The following is a 20208-nucleotide window of genomic DNA, read 5'->3' on the forward strand; positions in this document are numbered from 1 at the left end:
CCACTGAGCTAAACAGCCAGGGCCTGTTAGGTACTGTTCCAGGTGCTGGAAAACTCAGCAATAAACAAAAACAGCAATAAACAAGACTGACAAACTCTCCATCCTCAAGGAGCTTATATTCTGCTGGTGAAGTCAAATAATAAGTCAGATATATACAGTGTGTCCATAAAGTCATGGTGCACTTTTGACCGGTCACAGGAAAGCAACAAAAGACAATAGAAATGTGAAATCTGCACCAAATAAAATAAAAACCCTCCCAGTTTCTGTAGGATGATGTGGCAGCATGTGTGCATGCACAGATGATGATGTAACACCGTGAATATAGCGGAGCAGCCCACGGCCATGCCAGTTGAGATATGGACGGTACAGAGAAAAGTTCAGTGTGTTCGTGGCTCGCTAAATTTGAATTTGTGACCAAAGTGCAATGTGAATATCGGCGCATTCATAACAAAGCGCCACCACATAGGAATAACATTACTCGGTGGGATAAGCAGTTGAAGGAAACCGGCAGTTTGGTGGAGAAACCCCGTTCTGGTAGGCCATCACTCAGTGACAACTCTGTAGAGGCTATACGGGATAGCTACCTAAGGAGCCCTAAGAAAATCTGGGTGTGAGCCAACATCGAACTACACTGAATAGGTATGAAACTGGGAGAGTTTTCCTTTTACTTGGTGCAGATTTCACATTTCTATCATCCTTTGTTGCTTTCCTGTGACCGGTCAAAAGTGCACCATGACTTTACAGACACACTGTATGTGTGTGTGTGTGTGTGTGTGTGTGTGTGTGTGTGTGTATTCCTCTTGTGGACATCTACACCAAAAGTTTTAAAACATTTATTCATAAAATATATGTACCTTTATGTTCATTGCAGCATTATTCACAGTGGTCAAAACACAGAAACAGTAGAAGTGTTCTTCAATAGATGAGTGGATAAAAAAGATGTGGTACATATATACAGCCATAAGAAATGATGAAATACTACCATTTATGACACTGTGGATGGATCCTGAGAATATCACGCTAAAGAAAATAAGTCAGACAATAAAATTTAAAAACTATATAATTTTACTCATATGTGGTATATAAAACTGAAAGCAAAAATGAACAAATAAGGTGAACTATCAAACAAAAACTCACAGACACAGACTAAAATATGATGGTTACCGGAGGGGAAGGGAGGAGGGAGGTAGAAAAGGGTAAAAATGGTCAAATATGTGGTGGCAGAAGGAGACCTGACTTTGGGTGGGGAACACACAATGTCCTATACAGATGATGTACATTACAGATGTATTATATACAGATGATGATGTACGTGTGAAACTTATGCAATTTATTAACCAATGCCACCCCAATACATTTAATAGAATTAAAAACTATCTATTTAAGGCCCTGGCTGGTTGGTTCAGTGGTAGAGCGTCAGCCTGGCATGCAGAAGTCCCGGGTTCAATTCCCAGCCAGGGCACACAGTAGAGGCGCCTATCTGCTTCTCCACCCCTTCCCCTCTCCTTCCTCTCTGTCTCTCTTCCCCTCCCGCAGCGAGGCTCCATTGGAGCAAAAATGGCCCGGGCGCTGGGGATGGCTCCTTGGCCTCTGCCCCAGGCACTAGAGTGGCTCTGGTCACCACAGAGCGACGCCCCGGAGGGGCAGAGCATCGCCCCCTGGTGGGCAGAGTGTTGCCCCCTGGTGGGCGTGCCGGGTGGATCCCGGTCGGGTGCATGCGGGAGTCTGTCTGACTGTCTCTCCCCGTTTCCAGCTTCAGAAAAATACAAAAAGAAAAAAAAACTATCTATTTATATTTATGTGTGTGTGTGCTCTGAAGAACGATACATAGGTGAGGGGATAGGGAGAGAGCAGGACTGAATTTTTAGGAAGGGTGACCAAAGAAAGTCTTGAAAAGGTGGCATTGGAGCAGAAACCATAAAAGAAATGAGAGAAGAAGCCCTGTCCATATCTGGGGAGATGGGAATCATTTGGGGAAGAAGAAGTAGCAGGTGTAAAATCTCAAGGCAGGAACCTGCAAGGAAGCCAGTGTGGCTGGAGCAGAGCACGTGATTGGGAGAGGGATGAGGCTCAAGTGGTAGTGGGGCCAGATCATACGTGCCGGGCAGGATAGGGCAAGGACTTGGAGTTCGACTCTGAGCAAAACGAGGAACCTCTGTGAGTCTCGAGCAGAGAGAGGTGTGGCCTGATCTTACTTCCACTGTCAAAGCATAACGATGGCTGCTGTGTGGAGAATAGCAAAGGTAAGGGACCTATCAGGAGGGTACTGCAGCATTGCCAACGGGCCACGGCGGTGGGTGGGTCTGAAGACTTACCATTACAGGCAATAAGACATAGTTAGATTCCAAATCTACTCTGAAGGTAGATCAGTGGGATGGGCTAACGGATCAGCTGTGAAGGACAGGAAAAAGAGAGAAAACAAGGGCATCTGCAGAGTGTTTAGCTTGAGAAGCAGAGCATGTGAGGAGGGAATTTACTGAGATACACACCATCATTAATTTCACTTTTATTCAAAAACACGTCCCTAAAATGCATTCCACATCATCACTGGCTTTCTAAGCATGAGTCCAGAGAAGAGGTTAGTCTCTGCTCTTTACCTGGAGATTTCACAGTGAGCTCGGGGCTGTTATTGTGAATCTAAATCACCAGTATACATAGAACGTGATATCTGGTGAGTTATTCTGGGTTTCTACTGACAATAAGCAGACATCCAGAGTGGCTTTAAAGAGAATTATAAAAAATAATAATAATATGTCAATGCAAGCTTGTTTTGCCGTCATTTTTGTCCCTTGAAATAGGGAACAAAGAAACAAATTAGTGTGTGCTTCTGTGGAGTTATATTTTCTTTTGTTTTAAAGTGATATTTAGCCGCTCTGGCCAGATAGCTCGGTTGGTTCGAGCATAGCCTTGAAGCACAGAGGGTGCCGGTTGGATCCGCGGTCAGGGTCCATACGCAACAGATGGATGTTCCTGTCTCTCTCTCTCTCTCCCTGCCTCTCCCGCTAAAATCAATAAACGTTTTCAAAAATAAATGAAATGATACTTAGCTATCACTAAGTAATTTATCAATGTATAAAGTAAGTCCTGATATAGGACCAGGATCAAACAAAGGCTATTCTAACCCAGTGGTCAGGAGGCCAGCGCTCCTCTGAAATTAGCATTGCTGCTTAGGGTCAGGGACTTCAGCCACCTGGTTTTTTTGTTTTGTGGGATTTGCATTTCTTTACTAAAAGCTAAATATGATAAGATGCCATTAAAATATCAAGAGACAAAAAAAAACATCAGCAGGAGAAAAGACCCAGGAAGTAGCCAGTGAATGCACCTGGTACCTTGAACTTCTAAGGTGACAGCGCCGTTACCTGCCATCCTTGAGGAAGAAAAATTGAGAGAGGAAAATTGGCTAGAACGCCTACCAGGCTCTGGTCGAGGTAATAACACCTTATCCCTTTCTTCCAATATGCCTCAGCTGCTGAGAAATAGCCTGGTGAACCTCGACTAGGGCTCAGCCCTGTGATTGTCACAGTGGGAACAACACGGCTTGTTTTCTTGGATATCTGCAGTGGTCACTGCCCCGCGGAGATGCTGGCTAATTCGCAGGGATGCTTATAAGTTCTGTGCTCTCTCAGGGTAGAAACTTCTCCCCTTATCATCTTTACCCCCTGCCTCTGATATTCAGGCTGGGACTGGCTTAGGGGGAGAGCCTGCCGACCTGTTTAAAGGGCTCAGTCGACTGCGCCGCACGCCTTCCGGACCCCCGCGCGCCTTGCTCCCATCCTCAAAGCCAAGTCCGTTCTCCCGTGCAGAGATCCTCAGTGCAAGGATGTTGGACCGCTTTAACAGAAATACATTTTCTGCAAGGTCAGACATGTATATTATTACTGATAGCATTAGTTCAAGCAAAATGGAGAACCAGCTAATTTATTTAAAAAAAAAACAACAAGAAAAAAACCCTCCGTGCTGAACAGAGCACCTGTCTCTGCCCACGTGTTTTTCTGGTGGCAGAGCGATGACCTTGTACCCGGCAAAGTGGCGCTCCTGGCCGTGAGCAGACACACCAGCCCAGTGAACCCAGCTGCCTTCCCCCATCTGACCGTAGTGTTATTGGCATGTTCTTCACCGCCTGGTTCTTCCTTTCTGAGGTCACCTCCACCAAGTACACTTGGGACACGTGCAGAGAGCTCCCCTTCTCCTTGGTGGCCTGCTCTTTATGGGCTTTGGGGGCTTCCTCCTGCTGCTCTGGGCGGGCATTACATATCGGCTCCCAACTGTTCCAACCAAGTAGCTTCACAAAATCCCTGCACTTGTAAATCATCATCATTATTATTTTTTACCATTGCTAGAAGTGTCCCACCTGCTACTCATAACAAAGGCAGATGTGTGACAAAAACAAACAAAAACAGAAAGAACTTTAATTTCAATTTCCAAACATGTTCAGTTTATCTATCTTGAGACCCACCAATGCACAAAATATAGAGTGGTACCATTTCTACTTTACAAAAACATAAAACACACTTTATGATCCAAAAATTATGTTTAAATAAAACAGCTTTATGGTCCATACCAGACATTATTACGAAATCAATTATGTAACACCTGCTTTGTGCAGATGGTTGTGATAGATAAGATATTCTGTGGGTAATGGTAATGCAGTCTAATTAGAGAGTGTATTAATTTTCTATTGCTGCTGTGACAAAGGACCACAAATTTAGTGGGTTAAAACAACTCAAACTTATCAATCTACAACTCTGGAAATCGGAAGGCTGACGCGGGTCTCACTGGGCTGCAATCAAAGTGTTGGCAGCAGGACAGTGCTATTTGCTGGATGTTCTGGAAAAGAATTCTCCTCTTGCCTTTCCAGCACTTAGACGCTGCCTACAGTTCTGCTCTCAGCCCCCTCCCTCCATCTTCAAAGCCAGGAACAACACATCTCCCTCTGACCTGTCTTCCTTAGTAATGCATCCCAACCTCAATTGGAAAAGCTTTTCCACTTTTAAGGACTCCTGTGATTAATCTGAACTCACCTGGATATGTAAGCCAAAACCGTTTTCCGATTTCAAGATCCTCAAAGCCTATCATGCCTATAGTCTCACTTTTACTACATAGGGTAACATATACTCAGGTTCCTATAATAAGAGTATAGACATCTTTAGAGGGCCATTATTCTGCTTTCCACAGAAAGACATGATAGAGTGAAGCCAGAAGCTAATTTTTATATAAGATAATTTTGGAAATTGACCATATTGGAAGTATTTACACCACAAAAATTGGCAGAACTACAAAGTAGGGTGTTACCCCCAAAGGCAAATTTATCAGCACATTGCTCTGTAGAGTTGGCAATAGAACAGTCAGTCTTCCATATAATGCCAATGTAAATGAATAATTATTTCGGAAAATTGGAAGTAGAACCCAAACATCTGCAATTCCACTCCCAGGTATACGTTCAACAGAAATGCACACATATAATCACAAAAAGACATGCACCAGAATATTTGTAGCGGCATTCTTCATCATAGCACCACACTAGGAACAATCAAAGGTGTCCCCCAAAATAAATGTTTTTAAAAAATGATGATATATTCATATAATTAAATACCAAACAGAAATTTAAAAGAAAAACAACAATTATTTGCATCAACATAAATGAAGCTACCAAATACAATTTGAGATAAAAGAAGGCAAACACAGTAACCTACCCACCCTATGATTCCACTTACATAAAGTTCAAACCCAGGCAAGACTGACTAATCTATGGTCTTAGAAGTTGAGAGAATGGTTAGTCTTGATATTAAAGAACTAAGTGGAAGGACCATGATGGATCCTGCAGTGCTGGAAATATGTCTCTGGTCACTGGTCACTGGTTAATTTTATGGATTCACTTACTAAAAATTCAATGAACACTTTCCTGCATGTTATAGAAATTTGACTTTAAGAAGTCTGACACCCAAGGAATAGATACCATGTGATTGCCTTTATTTAAAATCCATAGACAAAATGAACCTACGGGGAAAGAAGTCAGAATGGTGTTGATTTTACGAGGGTGAGTATTGACTGGGAGGTGTAGGAACTGGGCTTCTGGATGCTGGAAACAGTCTTCGTCGTGACCTTAGTGTGTGTATTTGTGAAACGTCTTATCGGAAAGGGAGGATTGTATGCTTTACTGTTTTAAGTTGTAACTCAGTAAAAGAATGTGAGTTGCTTGGTGAATAAGCCCAATCAATCTCATTTATCTTATTGAAAAGGCATTGCTTCCTGCTTGCCATATTCCTCATATTCAAGGGCTAATCTTCTGGTTCATTTCTCTCCTCACTGACTGGGTCTCAAAGATGATGAGAATTCCATGAAAAAAAAAAAAGTAGATTCAGTTTACAGGTACACACAGTCAGGGAGAGTTTATTGACTGCTCAGTCAATAAATATGGGGACTAAATAAATATAAGGACTATACTAAGATTTATGGAATAATAATAACATGATAAAAGGCCCTCAACAAGTTTACAATCTAGTTGGGGAAAAAAATAATACACTGAAGTATATAAAACATTTACCAAAACATACAAGAGCAAATTAATACATTTCCATGAAACTAGCTTTTTCTAAGATACAGCCAACATTAAAATCTGATTTGTAGTCATAGGAGAGCTCATAACTCTCTTACTATTTCACTTCTACTAATAAATAATTCTACCTTCTTTGAGGACCATATAAAGGTATCTGTAAGATGCATGTTAAATTCTAAGTACATTACTATTTGTAGCGTGATTTTCCAATTACATGATTTTAAATTCTTTTTTTTTTTTCAGTAAAAAAAAATCAGTAAAGGATCAATTAAAGCTATCATAAAACCTGTAAAACAAAGCTCTGTGTCATTAAGCTGGGAAGAAGCAGAGTTTTATTGATTGTAAAAAGCTAAGGGAAAGAGAGAAGAAAAGGAGCCACATCACTCCTCTTAAAATGGAAAGCGTTTAAGATAAGTAGGAGAGCGGGAGACAGAGGGAGGCGAAAGAACTGCATGGATCAAATCCCTTATGTTTGGCATCCCCATATATCCTGGTTGTCTGACACAGCCCCGGTTAACTTCTGTTGCCTCAAAGTGCTGTTCTGTTTAGCATTTGTTCCTAATGTTTTTGTTTATATTGAACTAAGTTAGAATGAGTTTTGAACTTGAACTAAAATTCAGGGTAGAACTCTACTTTAAACTTGTAGTTTCTGCCAAGGTCTCATCCAACAGTCTGAGAAACAAGCATGCAGTGAGAAGGATGCTCATCTGAACAGGTAGTAAATCTACATCTCCAAGACAACCAGTGATAACCCATCTCTCCTCTCCTGACCACACCCAGACACAATATGGCTAACACCTCCTACTCAAGGATGCTGAATGATGCAATGACACTTGCTCAAACAACACAGAGTGGACAGAGGGTGGTGGGAGACTTAGTGGGTGCTGTTTCCTCCGTCAGCCATTGGGTGTGCCAGTTGGTTTTTGCTGTAGTCTATGAGATGCAGGAAACTATCAGACGGAAAGTTAGTGGACAACATGGGAAATTATAAGTGAACACGAAATAAATATAGGAAATAGAGTTTGAGCAGTCCTTCCATAGAGTATACACAATTGTCTGATTGCTCTTCTAGGGTTGTTAGGTTAGTTTGATTTATGAGGCAAATCAGCAACTACTTTATTGTTTGATTTTCTTTTAGTATTTTGCTAAACCCTTTTAGCAGCTAATGAACTCCAAAAAAGTGCATGATTAATGTATGCACTAAACCAAACTTCTATTCCTTAAGAAAGTTCATGACCACCAACCTTGGGGGCTACATGAGTAACTTGGGCCACATAACAACAAGACTCAAATCTACTATATGTCAGAATTTATTTTTAAAGTTATTTGTATTAACTTAAGACTCTAGCCCAAAATGATGCCTTAATAAATGTATTTGTCAATGTTGGAATATATCACTCTGTGAAGCATGACTTTTCATCAAATCAAATGGTAGTTCTTTCAAAGTTAATTTCACTTCCTTTCAATACCAGGCTTTCTTTACACATAAAAAATGGTGAAATGAAAGTTGCTAACGTCTTGGTTCCGTTGACAGAGGAATGTTTCAAAAAAGAAATGGAGCCATTTTATATCAGATGCTTCAAACAGAAAGTCAATGAAGTCAATTCCAATAATGTTTATTCTTTAATTTAATTCATGGAAGTAAAGTGAAAGTTTTAGAAGCTGATTCAATCAAAGACAAAACTTTCAGTACTCTTGTGAAAGCTATCATAAGTTTAGTTTAAAAAATCAACACTGAACACCAAGTTTTATGTATGATATCCTTTTTTTATAGTGTGTGTGATTTATTTTTTTCATAGTGATAACATGAATAGAATTTGGATGGGACACAATGTCATGGTAAAAATTGTATTCTTATGAAATTAAAAAATCTGTAGCTCAGAAGTGTACTTGGAATTGGTTGTGTGGTACACACAATTTTTTAATTTAAATCACTTTTTTTATTTTTCAATTACAGTTACATACAATATTATATTAACTTTATATTAGACATAATATAACTTTCTAAGTGATTATCCTGGTAAATCTTGTACCCAACTGACACTATGCATCGTTATTAGAATATTATTGCCTATTTCCTTATGCTGTACTTTACATCCCCCTGACTGTTCTGTAGCCAAACAAGCTATAGCATTCTACCAACAGGGATAGAAGCTATAGAGATGAAATTATACAGATATTTTTTACATACAAAATTAAAGTAACTGACATCTCAATATTTTGTGATGATAAATAATATGCTGACTTTTAAAAAATACTTCTGTTTTTAATCAATCATAATTTGTATTTTAAGAGTTTTTGAACAATGGAAGAATTTCTTTATAAAGCAACCTAGGTATCTTACAATGATATTGACATTTTACAACTGAATATCTACAATTTGGTTGCCTTTTGCTCAAAATGAGTTACAAATCTTTAATCAGGCTATTCAAAGAATGTTACACTGATAAAGTTCAGCTTCCAGAGAATTGTAATTTTTTAAAAAAAACAAAGCTTATAAACAGCAAGCCACTGAAATTTATTACTATAAAATGTGGGAGGAACCGAACAAATTGAACAATGAGAACTCAAGAAGTGCTCAAAATTAAAGATGAAATAACTATGCTTTGAAATATCTGAACCAGTAGGAAGAATCTTTTCACTTAATAAACTTACTTCCTGAATCACAGTGGAATGAAATTTGGGTCAGTTTTGTAAGATCTAATTTTGATAAAAGTTCAAAAAAAATAGGAAACTTATTTAATAAGTTTGTCTTGTAAAAATATTTGCTGAAAAGAAAAAATCATTTTACTAGACTCAAAATAACAGTATCTATGAAAATATTTGGGTGACAATTTTTTCACGTTTTAATACAAAAGAATTAATTGAGGATAACCTCCATTGAGCAGAATTTCTCTGCACTTACCAGGCACTTCGGCAACTGTGGACATGGAATTTTCTCAATTGAAAATTGAGTCAATAAGGTATTGATTAATAGCATTTATTAAAAGAGTCCATTACTGACCATGGAACTATGGTGTACAGCACAAGGAATATAATCAGTAATGTACTAATTTTGCCTGGTGACAAATAGTTTCTGGACTTATTGTGGTGAACACCACATAAGGTATCCATCTGAAACTAACATCACATTGTTTGTCAACTATACTTTAGTAAAAAATTAACAGCTTCAACAAATTCTTTATTAATCAGATAAAACTTCAAAGTTTCAATTTCATGAAAAAAGAGAAATAAAACATTTTCTAAATGTGTTCTTTAGAAAGCACAAGTAACATAAATAGTAGAAATAGATGAAGTTAAGAAAATGATTAAATATGAATGAATGTTACAGAAAATATTATTCTGCTTATATTTTTAATGTTTGAATAACAAATGTGTAGAGCTTTTTTTAAAAATTGCTTTAATGTACACAATTGTCTATTATTTTACTTTCAAAAGAATTTTATTTTTGAAAATAAGTTTTGAATATATCATTTTATTAGTTTGGCAATATAATAGTTCATTCTTTCATCCAAAGATAAATAAATCAAAAGTAAGATAATTTCAATTATTTTAGCAGATCCTTGCTCTCTCAGAAGTGTCCTAATGTGGATGATAAATTATATGGTCACCCAACTTGTGACCAAAAATTAATTTAAAAAAAATTGACTTTCGCTCTGTACATGAAACTTTTCAGTAGCTTACTACCTGCTTTTCTGCAGGCTGCTGTGGCGAATCATTAGCCACCAGTAATGAATAAACTCCCATTGTCATTCACTGAGCACAGGTGAATGAGTGAGAAGTAGTTGACAGCAAATGAATATCTGCAGTTAATCGCTTTTGCTTCATTTTTTTTTTGGACAGGGAGCTTATATTTAGTATTTTATAATATATAACAGACTGAAGGATGGAAACATAATTTTCTATGTATAGTGTTAAAGACCATTACTTGACACAAAGCTATAATGGACCCAATTTGATTGAATTACAATAGCTAGTTTTCCAAACAAGGTTGAGAAGCTTGAGGGGAGAAGAGAAGGTTGTTGACTATAGAGTCCATTAGAACAACAACTAACATTTGCTGTGCATTTACCCTGCATTCTATGCTTTATAAGCATTATTTGATTCTACCCTTGATACAACATTGCAAAACCATTATTAACCCCATCTGATTTACAAGGAAAATTGAGTCTTAAACGGTTAAGTAACAAGAAATGAGATAGCTAGTAAGTGGCGAAGCCTAGATTCCAATGCCTGCAGCCTTTCTGAGGAGCCGGAGCTGTAATTACTCCTGACATGGGGCCATCCAACCATGTTTGTCAAAAATAGATGTGACCTCTGAGTAGGAGAATATGTTTTCTTTACTCTAAGTAGTTATTTTTATTATATTTTATTGCTCTTATTAAAAAAAATATGGCAAAACAAAACATCTTGCAATGTGAACAGGAGACTGTTTATTCAACTGGGTTTCCACCATGTTGCTCTTGAAGAGGGTGCTCGCCAGGCTCCGGAGTCACTCTGCCCCATCTGGTGGCAGCATACTCCAAGGAAGGAAAGACTTTTTCAAAACTACATTTGGTGATGAACTTGAGAAATATCTGTTCTTTTCACTATTATCAAAGGCGCTAAAGACTTCCTACAGTTTAGAATGTCATATTTTGACATAAAAAAATTTCAGATGCTGACCGAGTTCATTAAGATAAATAAATGCAGCCTATTGCACTTTAGTAAAAGCAAGTTTATCAGCCTAAATTGCACAATAACATAACAAAACTTTATTTAGAAAGTATGGGTCAAGTTGAATCACTGCAGATTTTTTTCAGAGCGTTATGTCCAATTCTAACTACTTAAATATAGAAATATATGCTCTTTATATAAAAAAGCAAGATTCAAATCTAAAATTGATCTAACCATTTTGATGTTAATGTTGTACTTACACAGCAAAAAGAAACAAAGAAAAGAAAGAGAAAACAAGATGCTGTGGTAAATATATATATCAATATAATATATATATGTATATATATATTTTACATGAATTCAGACTGAAGGAGACAACTCGGTTCTCTTATAATTAATTATCACTAAATGGTCAAATGAACAACTTTTGGATAATTTACTTTGAGCCAAGTACTGTTCATTTAGCCTTTTCTCAGTTAGTTGTCAATAAGCAGAAGAAATACAGTAGAATGCTGTGGCCTATGAACCCCTTTCGGAAACTACTTGTCTTTGTGCTGGGGCCAGAGTAATGATAAAGGTCAGTTGCCTACCAAACAGGACTAAAGTGTTATAAGAGATAGAAGTTAGAAGTTAAAAAGTTAGAACAGTCTTGACCCAATAACTCAATTGATTAGAGCATTGTCCTGAAGCGCAGAGGTTGCCAATTTGACCCCCGGTCAGGGCACATACAGAAACAGATTGATGTTCCTGTCTTTTTCTCTCTCCCTCCCTTCCTCTCTCTCTAAAAATCAATAAAAGAAACATTAAAAAAATAGAACAAACAGACAGAGACATGGCAATTTAAACAGGCAAATTTCTTTACTAGAGAAGAGAAAGATTTTAAAATAATAGAAAACAGTCTATACTAACAAGAGTCATAATTTGGAAAGAACATAAAAGGACATCAATAATACAGTTTATATTAATTTAATGAACAAAAAAAATGCAAGACAAAAACTCCAAGGAAGGAGAAATAATTGAAGGCTGGTGGGACCAGCAAATGTGGATTAATCGAGGTTTTAAAGAACAGGCAAGGGGAAGTCGGGGGTAGCAGAATGGAAGCGTGCAGGTGGGAATGTACGTGGCAGGCTCAAGGGGAAGTCGGGGGTAGCAGAATGGAAGCGTGCAGGTGGGAATGTACGTGGCAGGCTCAAGGGGAAGTCGGGGGTAGCAGAATGGAAGCGTGCAGGTGGGAACGCACGTGGCAGGCTCAAGGGGAAGTCGGGGGTAGCAGAATGGAAGCGTGCAGGTGGGAATGCACGTGGCAGGCTCAAGGGATGACAGAAAATCCAAGTGACTGCAGCAGTGACTTTGGGGACATTAATGGCATTGGACAGTATTGGACAAGAAGATTGGGGCTAGACTTGTTATTGGAGACAAAGACGTTTCAATTTTATCTGTGGGGTGTAAGGTAGCCAACAGGGCTAGACAGGTGCTCAAGATTTTTAGCCTTGTTTAGTGGGAGAGAGAATGAGATGATCAGAGAGATGTTTTATAAGAAAGAACTTGGTGTATCTCCACATGAGGAAAATCTAGCGGCAAGGAGCCCATCTAAGTCAGAGTCCTCAGCAACATTTAAACTCATGGTGATAGTGTATTTTAACAGAGGATCTAGGCATAAAAACAAATTGGTGCTCAGTAGCAGTTTGGAGGGGGGTAGGAAACTGCATAGAATTCTCTTGTTTGGGTATGAAAAACAAATTTAAGAAAATAAAATTTTTAATGAGCCTATGATTAAGAAACTTCAGGGGTGAGAACTACTGGGCCCTGGCCGGCTGGCTAAGTGGATAGAGCATCCACCTGGCATATGGATGTCCCAGGTTTGATTCCAGGTCAGGGCATCCATGAGAAGTGACCATCTGGTTCTCTCCCCTTCTCTCTCCCCTTCTCTCTTTCTTTTCCTTCCACAGTCAGTGGCTCGATTGGTTAAAGCACAGGCCCCAGGCACTGAGGATAGTTTGGTTGGTCCAAACATGTCAGCCTCAGGCACTGAGCATAGCTCGGTTCCTTTGAGCATCGGCCCCAGATGGGGTTCACTGGGTGAATCCTGGATGGACCGCATGCAGGAGTCTGTCTCACTTAAAAAGGAAAAAAAAAAAAGAATACCATCAAAGGAAGAAAAGAAGGATAACGAAGGAAACCAATGAGGAAGAGAAGGAGGAAGTTTTTTTGTATTTTTAGATACATTTAATGAGAAATGCTCAAATGAAAATGGCCACCAGACACATGGGGTTATGGGAACAGATGTCAAGAGAGGTCAGGATTAGAGATCATTGGCAAGGCAATACTTAACGCTGCCAAGGAGTTGCAGAGAGCTGTGAGGACTAGGTTCCATGTTCTGTCCCTGATTAGAGAACAGAAAGAAATGCTCTGGCGGGAGGGGGAGAGGGTCAGCCTCTGTCTGAGTAGGAGAAATCATGAAACAACCAAGGGGAGAAACTGCAACTGCGGGAAGTGCCGGGAAACCAAACCAGGGAGCCGTGAGTTGAGCTGTCAATGATATGTGACTGGTGCTATAGGCAAAGGCAGCTTTTGTCGTGTTAGGGGGGCAGCTATCACACGTCGAGCAGGAATGGAGGGATGGGGGCAGGAAGTGGAAGACTCACATCTCCTCTGGCTCCCAACCTTATACACGTGTTTAATGTTATTGAAGCAAAAAAAAAAAAAAAAGAGCAAATGTCAGACTTGCTACATTTTAACTGGGTCAACTTAATTGCTAACAAAAATGTTAAAGGCAAATTAAAATCTGCAAAAGAGAAGAATGGTGAGGTTGAATCCCAAAGGAAGGGTCCTAGAGAGATGGAAAGGTCTTTTCAGCTTTTCTTTGGGATTGTCTGGTTATTTTTAGATATCACACATAGGGGTTGATTCAAATAGTTATCTGTGAACCCATTGTATTAGAATGACTTTTTTAAATTATTTAAAATAAAATTCAGTGATTGATCAAATCCTTAACAGACTATTTTAAAAAGCATTTAACAACATTTCTAGTTTTTAAAGGTATCAACAAACGAGTCTCATAGGTCTAAGCTGCCCTTTCATTCAATAACTAAACTAATCACTGAGTGCTTGCTGCGAGCCAGGCACTGGGGATGTAGCGACTAAACTACTAAATCAAGCAAAGCTCTTGTTTTAATGACATTTAGTCTCGAGGCTGGGCGGGGGGCGGGCCAGTGGTGGATAGAAGATAAACAAGTAACAGGGCAGGTCATGATCACTGCTACGAAGAGCTGAGGAAAGGCGACACGGAGTGATGAGTGATAGGGGTTATTTTTATAAGGGAGTCCTCAGAGAAAGACCCTGGTGACATTTGAGCAGAGACAGGAAGAGATGGGCAAGTCACGCAAAGCATACCAGGCAGAAGGCACGCTCCTGCAAGAGCCCTGAGATGAGATGACAAGCAAAGCATTCAGGGAGTGTAGCCGGAGCAGAGTATGTGTGCATGTGTGTGCATGTTTGCATACGTGTGTGTGCGGATCAGGGCAGGGGTGCGGAGAAGAGTGGAGACAATGAGCTAAGCGTCGTTGGAAGGGGGAGATCATGGAGGAACTGGCAGGTTCTTCGGCTTTATCCTTCAGTGAGCTAGACATTTATCACATGAAGATTTGGAGCAGATGAGTGGTTTGACTTTGTGTTAAAAGGATTCTCCTTCATAAATAAAAGTAAAATGGTTACCTGTGGGAGAGGGTGGAGGGAAGAGAGAAAAAGGGACAAAGATACCATGACAGGAAATGATTTGACTTTGGTGGGCACCCTGCACAGTCAGCAGTTTAAAGGCTGTAGAGATGTTCACCGAAACCCTATGTGCTCTTGTTGATCAATGTCAGCCCATTAAGTTTCATTTCAAAATAAAATATATAAAATGATCATCCATGCTGCAGTTATTAAGACTCTACCCTGGGTAAGGAGGAGGAGGTTGGGGGGGAGGGGTGAGCTGGAAGAGCATGTAGGCAGCTATAGCTGAGATCTGGGAAAGAGAAAAAGGCGTTCTGGACCAGGTCATAGTGATGGTGGCGGTGAGAAGTAGTTGGATCTCAGCCGGAGTTGAAGGTAAAACCAACAGGATTAGCTCAGTCACTGGAACTGAGATGTGAGCTAAAGATAAAAGTCATGGACACTGTCAACATTTTGGAATGGAGTTGTCATTCACTTGAATTAAGAAGATTAAAGAATAACAGGTCTTAGAAAGGGTGGTGTATTATTTTCCTGCAACTGCCATGTCAAATTATCACAAACTCAGTAACATGAAACCACCGGAAATTGATTTGTTTCACAGTTTTGGGTGGCAGCGGTCTGAAGCCCAAGTGTGGGTAGGGCCACATTCCCTGCCAAGGCTCTGGGGACGAGAGCCCTTCCTTGCTGCAGTTTCTCATGGCTCCTGATGTCCTTGTCCAGTGCCAGCATCACCACAATAATTCTTATCATTTTCAGATGGCCCTGTCTCCGGCATCTCTGCATTCTTCTCGTCTGCCTCTTCTAGGCACACTTATGCCTGTTTTTAGGACCCCTCCTAATCCAGGATGATCTCATCTTGAAGTCATGACCTTAACTACATTTTCAGAATCTTTTATTCTAAATGAGATTACTTTCTTAGTTTCAATGTAGTTATAACTTGGAAAGGTGAAGATACCATTAAATGCCTATAGGTAGGAAATAAACAGTTCTACTAAGACATGCAACATTTAGAATAACTCTTAGGTATCTTAGTGGGCCATTGAATCTTATTTCCAGTTCCAGAGAAAGATCTAGAACAGGAAAAGGAAATTAGTAGTCACCAATATATAAGGATTATTTTTCTGTTATGACAAATCATTACCGACATGTCAAAAGCAAGTTTATCAAAACCTGAAACACAATTTTTCTAACTTCCTAATATAAAAATAGTTTTAGAGAAAGCCTGAAGAATAGAAGCAAAGTGAATTTATAATGAATGCAATATACAGCATTTGAAAACCTCTGTACTTGAGAATAACACTTTATGAAATTAGAATATATTTTTGCTTGGAGCTATTAAGTAAGAAAAAGGACATTGTGAAATCAGAGTGTACATACTCTTGTGCCAAGAATTGCATGTTACATAGTGTAATAAATTCTCTGATATTCCATTGCCATAAAGTTGTGTTCTGGATTCATATCACTTACATTTCATCCTCTGTCATTGATCTCTTAAGGGAAAAATAAATTAAAGTTGAGAAAGAATCTCAAATCTCAACCCTTAAGGCACAAAAACATTCTCTACTATGAATATCTAGGAAGTTGAAAAACAAAACCCCTCTCTTCAACAAAAGGCAGTCACAGAGTAAAACAGGAAAAACCTATGTATATAAAAAGCACAGTAAACAATTATTATCAGTTTGAATTTTGAAAAAGGGGAAGTATTATAATATTTTGGGGAAAAAAGCTTTTAAAATATATTCTATGCTATTATATAAGGTTTAGAATAATTCCACTTGATCTAACATAGAAATAAGCAGTAAATGCTTACATTTCAAAATATCTCAATAGCATAATAAGTCAGATAAGGCTAAAAGCTTGTGCTGAGTGTAATTTGACTTTTTAGTAATATTGTAAGTCCTGTAGTATCTCATAGTGGCTCAAGGGTACCACTGTAAACATCAGCCAGCATTATGTTAATGAAATGTGGATACAGATAATGATTACAGTTCAGAGGATGCCCATCCAATGGAGCATTCTGCGTATTGTGGGAGATATACCTTGTGATCTCCCTGAAGGAGTCTTTCCGAAGAAAAGAATTCTGGAAGAAAAAGCTGACTGGTTTGGTAGAAAAGAACAGCCTATAATTATCAGAGAAGAGTCCAAGTTTTGGTGTTCACTTTCTCTAATCTTACGAGTAAAACGGTCCCGAGGAATGCTGCCCCAGGAAGCAAGGTGAAACGACCTGTCCCCTGCAGGATAATAGCTGGAACAATAAACATAAAATAAGACTGGTCTTCAGCAGAGCTTGTGAGTTTCAAAATGGGACCTGGCAGATGGAGGCTAGACCTGCGGGTGCTAGTTCTGGACATACGTGAATTATTTCTTTGGGACACAGTGGAACCATCTTCCTCAAGGGCAAGTCATGCCCTACATACAGACCGCAAGTGCAGTTCCTAACACTTCTTCTGGAAAATTAAAAAGTCAGCATAAATAACTTGCTTCTGAGCAAATTTTCTCTGGAATTCTTTATCTAGAGCATAGTCCCAGATGGCCTGAAAGTGACCCACTGTCTGGTTTACCAAAATAATAATAATAAATAATTTTTTAAAAAACTTGAAAACCAACAGAGAGCTTCTATGGAGTCTGTGGCCAATGTTCTTCCATCAAGAAACGGCTGAAGTGCAGAAGCTGACACTGGGTTTCACCACCAGGTCTGGTGAAAATTAGGGCCACTGGGTCTAGAGGTGGGAAGGAAGCTCAGGTCCCCTCTTGGCAGTGACCTCAAAGGTTCTTGGTGACTCAGAAAGGGCAAAGCAGAGGATGACCGACTTCTCGCAAGGATACTGCAGTATTATATTAGCCAAATTTGAAAGAATATGTCCAATATTTACGTCCCAAGTTGGTGTGGTTGTTTGTACTCATTCTTCCAATGTTCAAGTACCACACACAGCTGCAACTGACAAGTTAAATGTATAAAAATACAGTATTTTAGCCTTTTTGTATTGTTTACAGCAATATATATCTTATCCGATACAGAATTTTTTAAAAGTAAATAAATTCTTGCTGTTGAAATACATAGAGAAAATAGATTTTATCTTTTTCTACAATACAGTTTAAAGAATATTAAGCTTGACCTAGCTACATTTTTAAAAATCTTATTTGATTGATACTGCATATAGGGTTAAACAAGTAGATCATTTTTTTGAGTGCATACTGGTCTAGTTTTTGAGGGAGTATTTTTTCTCTCTCTGTTCTGTATTATCACGAAAGGAGACTTTTTCAAGATAAATAGGGTTTCATAGAGCTTTCCATCTATGGGGAAAAACGACTTCCAAATCCTTTTGGAAAATAACGTTACAAAGATTAAACTACGTTTCAAGAAAAGAAATTTTTAGCAACCCTTTGAACATGAGAAAATAGATTTTTTTTTTTTAATTTAAAAAGTACCCAATAAATCAGAGTTTAAAATCTGGACTACTTAAAGGTTCCCAGGCCTGGTGAATTTTTCAGCACAATTAGTGCTTCCTCACTTGGTTTTAAAAGGCAACTATTTCATATTAATTGTATTTTTTTTTCTTGCCACTTAAGGGAATCAAACAACTGATTGCCTTGCCTCATGCTGTATTTTTTTAAATTTTTATTCATTTTAATTTATTGTGTTTACATAGATTCAAGTATTCCACTGAATATAACACCCTCACCCCCACCCCCGAGTCCCTTTTTATACCCCCTTTGTCCCCCTTCCCCTAGCTCCCTCCCCCCTTCCCTCTGGGATTTGCTGTCCTGTTATCTGTATCTCTGTGTTATGTATATATAATTTCACTATCCCCTTCACCTTCTATGATCCCATCCCCTCAGCCCCCTTTCCTCTGACAGCTGTCCCTCTGGTCCATGTGACCCCACCTCTGCCTCTATTTTGTTCCTCAGTTTATTTTGTTCATTAGATTCCACATATAAGTGAGATCACATGATATTTATCTTTCTCTGCCTGTCTTATTTCACTTAGCATAATAATCTCCAGGTTTGTCCATGCTGTTGCAAAAGGTAAGATTTCTTTCTTTTTCATGGCTGCATAGTATTCCATTGTGTATATGTACCACAGCTTTTTAATCCACTCATCCACTGATAGACACTTGGGCCATTTTCAGATCTTGGCTATTGAAAACAATACTGTAATAAACATGGGGGTGCATATCTTCTTTTGAATCAGTGAATCGGTATTCTTAGGATATATTCCTAAAAGTGGGATAGCTATGTCAAAAGACATTCCATTTTTAATTTTTTAAGGAAACTCCATACTGTTCTCCACAGTGACTGCACAAATCTGCAGCTTCATGATTTATTAATTCAAAGAAAAGGGCAATGCTTTTATCTGCCCATCAGCAAAATTCCTCATCTCACATCTTATGATTTCTCCCACTGCAGTATTCGATGAAATGCCACTGGTCTCAGCACCTCCAGTAAGACTGTTGATCTTTTCTTTCCCACGTTTTCTTTTGTTGTTGTTGTTGTTGTTTCATTTTTCTGAGAGAGAGAGAGAGAGAAACGGAGAGGCAGAGAGAGGGACAGACAAGGACAGACAGATAAGAAGGGAGAGAAATGAGAAGCATCAACTCATAGTTGAGTCACATTAGTTGTTCATTGATTGTTTCTCATATGTATCCTGACTGGGAGGCTCCAACTGAGCCTATGACCCCTTGCATCAGCTAGCAGCCTTGGGCTCACACCAGCAAGGTTTGAGTTCAAGCCTGCAACCATGGGGTCATGTCTATGATCTCACGCTCAAGCCAGCAACACTGAGCTCAAGCTGGCAAGCCAACACTTAAGCCAGTGAGCTCCAGGTTTTGAACCTGGGTCCTCTGCACCCCAGGTTGACATTTTATGCACTGCCACAGCTTGGTCAGGCTTTTCCCACATTTTCAAAATCTCCCCAAATTACTTCTTCTCTCTTGTATCATCAATGGTGGCCTCTTTACTGGATCATTCCTATCAATATTAAAATTGGCCAACCAGGGTGCTAGGTGCAAAAGGTGAAGGGATGATACAAAGAAAAAATAAACTTATAGACGCGGACAACAGTGTGGGATTGTGGTAGGGAAAGGGGGGTGGGGGAGTGGAGGAGGGTAGAAGGGAAATAGATGGTGATGTAAGCAGACTTGACTTGAGAGGTAAACACAGTGCAATATACAGGCGATGTAGAATTGTGCGCTTGAAGCTTTTATAATTTTATTAACAAATGGCATCACAATAAATTCATTTTTTTAAAGAATTTTAAATAAAAATAAATAAAATTGGCCAAC

Source organism: Saccopteryx bilineata, chromosome 5 (genome assembly GCF_036850765.1).
Source record: "Saccopteryx bilineata isolate mSacBil1 chromosome 5, mSacBil1_pri_phased_curated, whole genome shotgun sequence".
Taxonomy (NCBI): Eukaryota; Metazoa; Chordata; class Mammalia; order Chiroptera; family Emballonuridae; genus Saccopteryx; species Saccopteryx bilineata.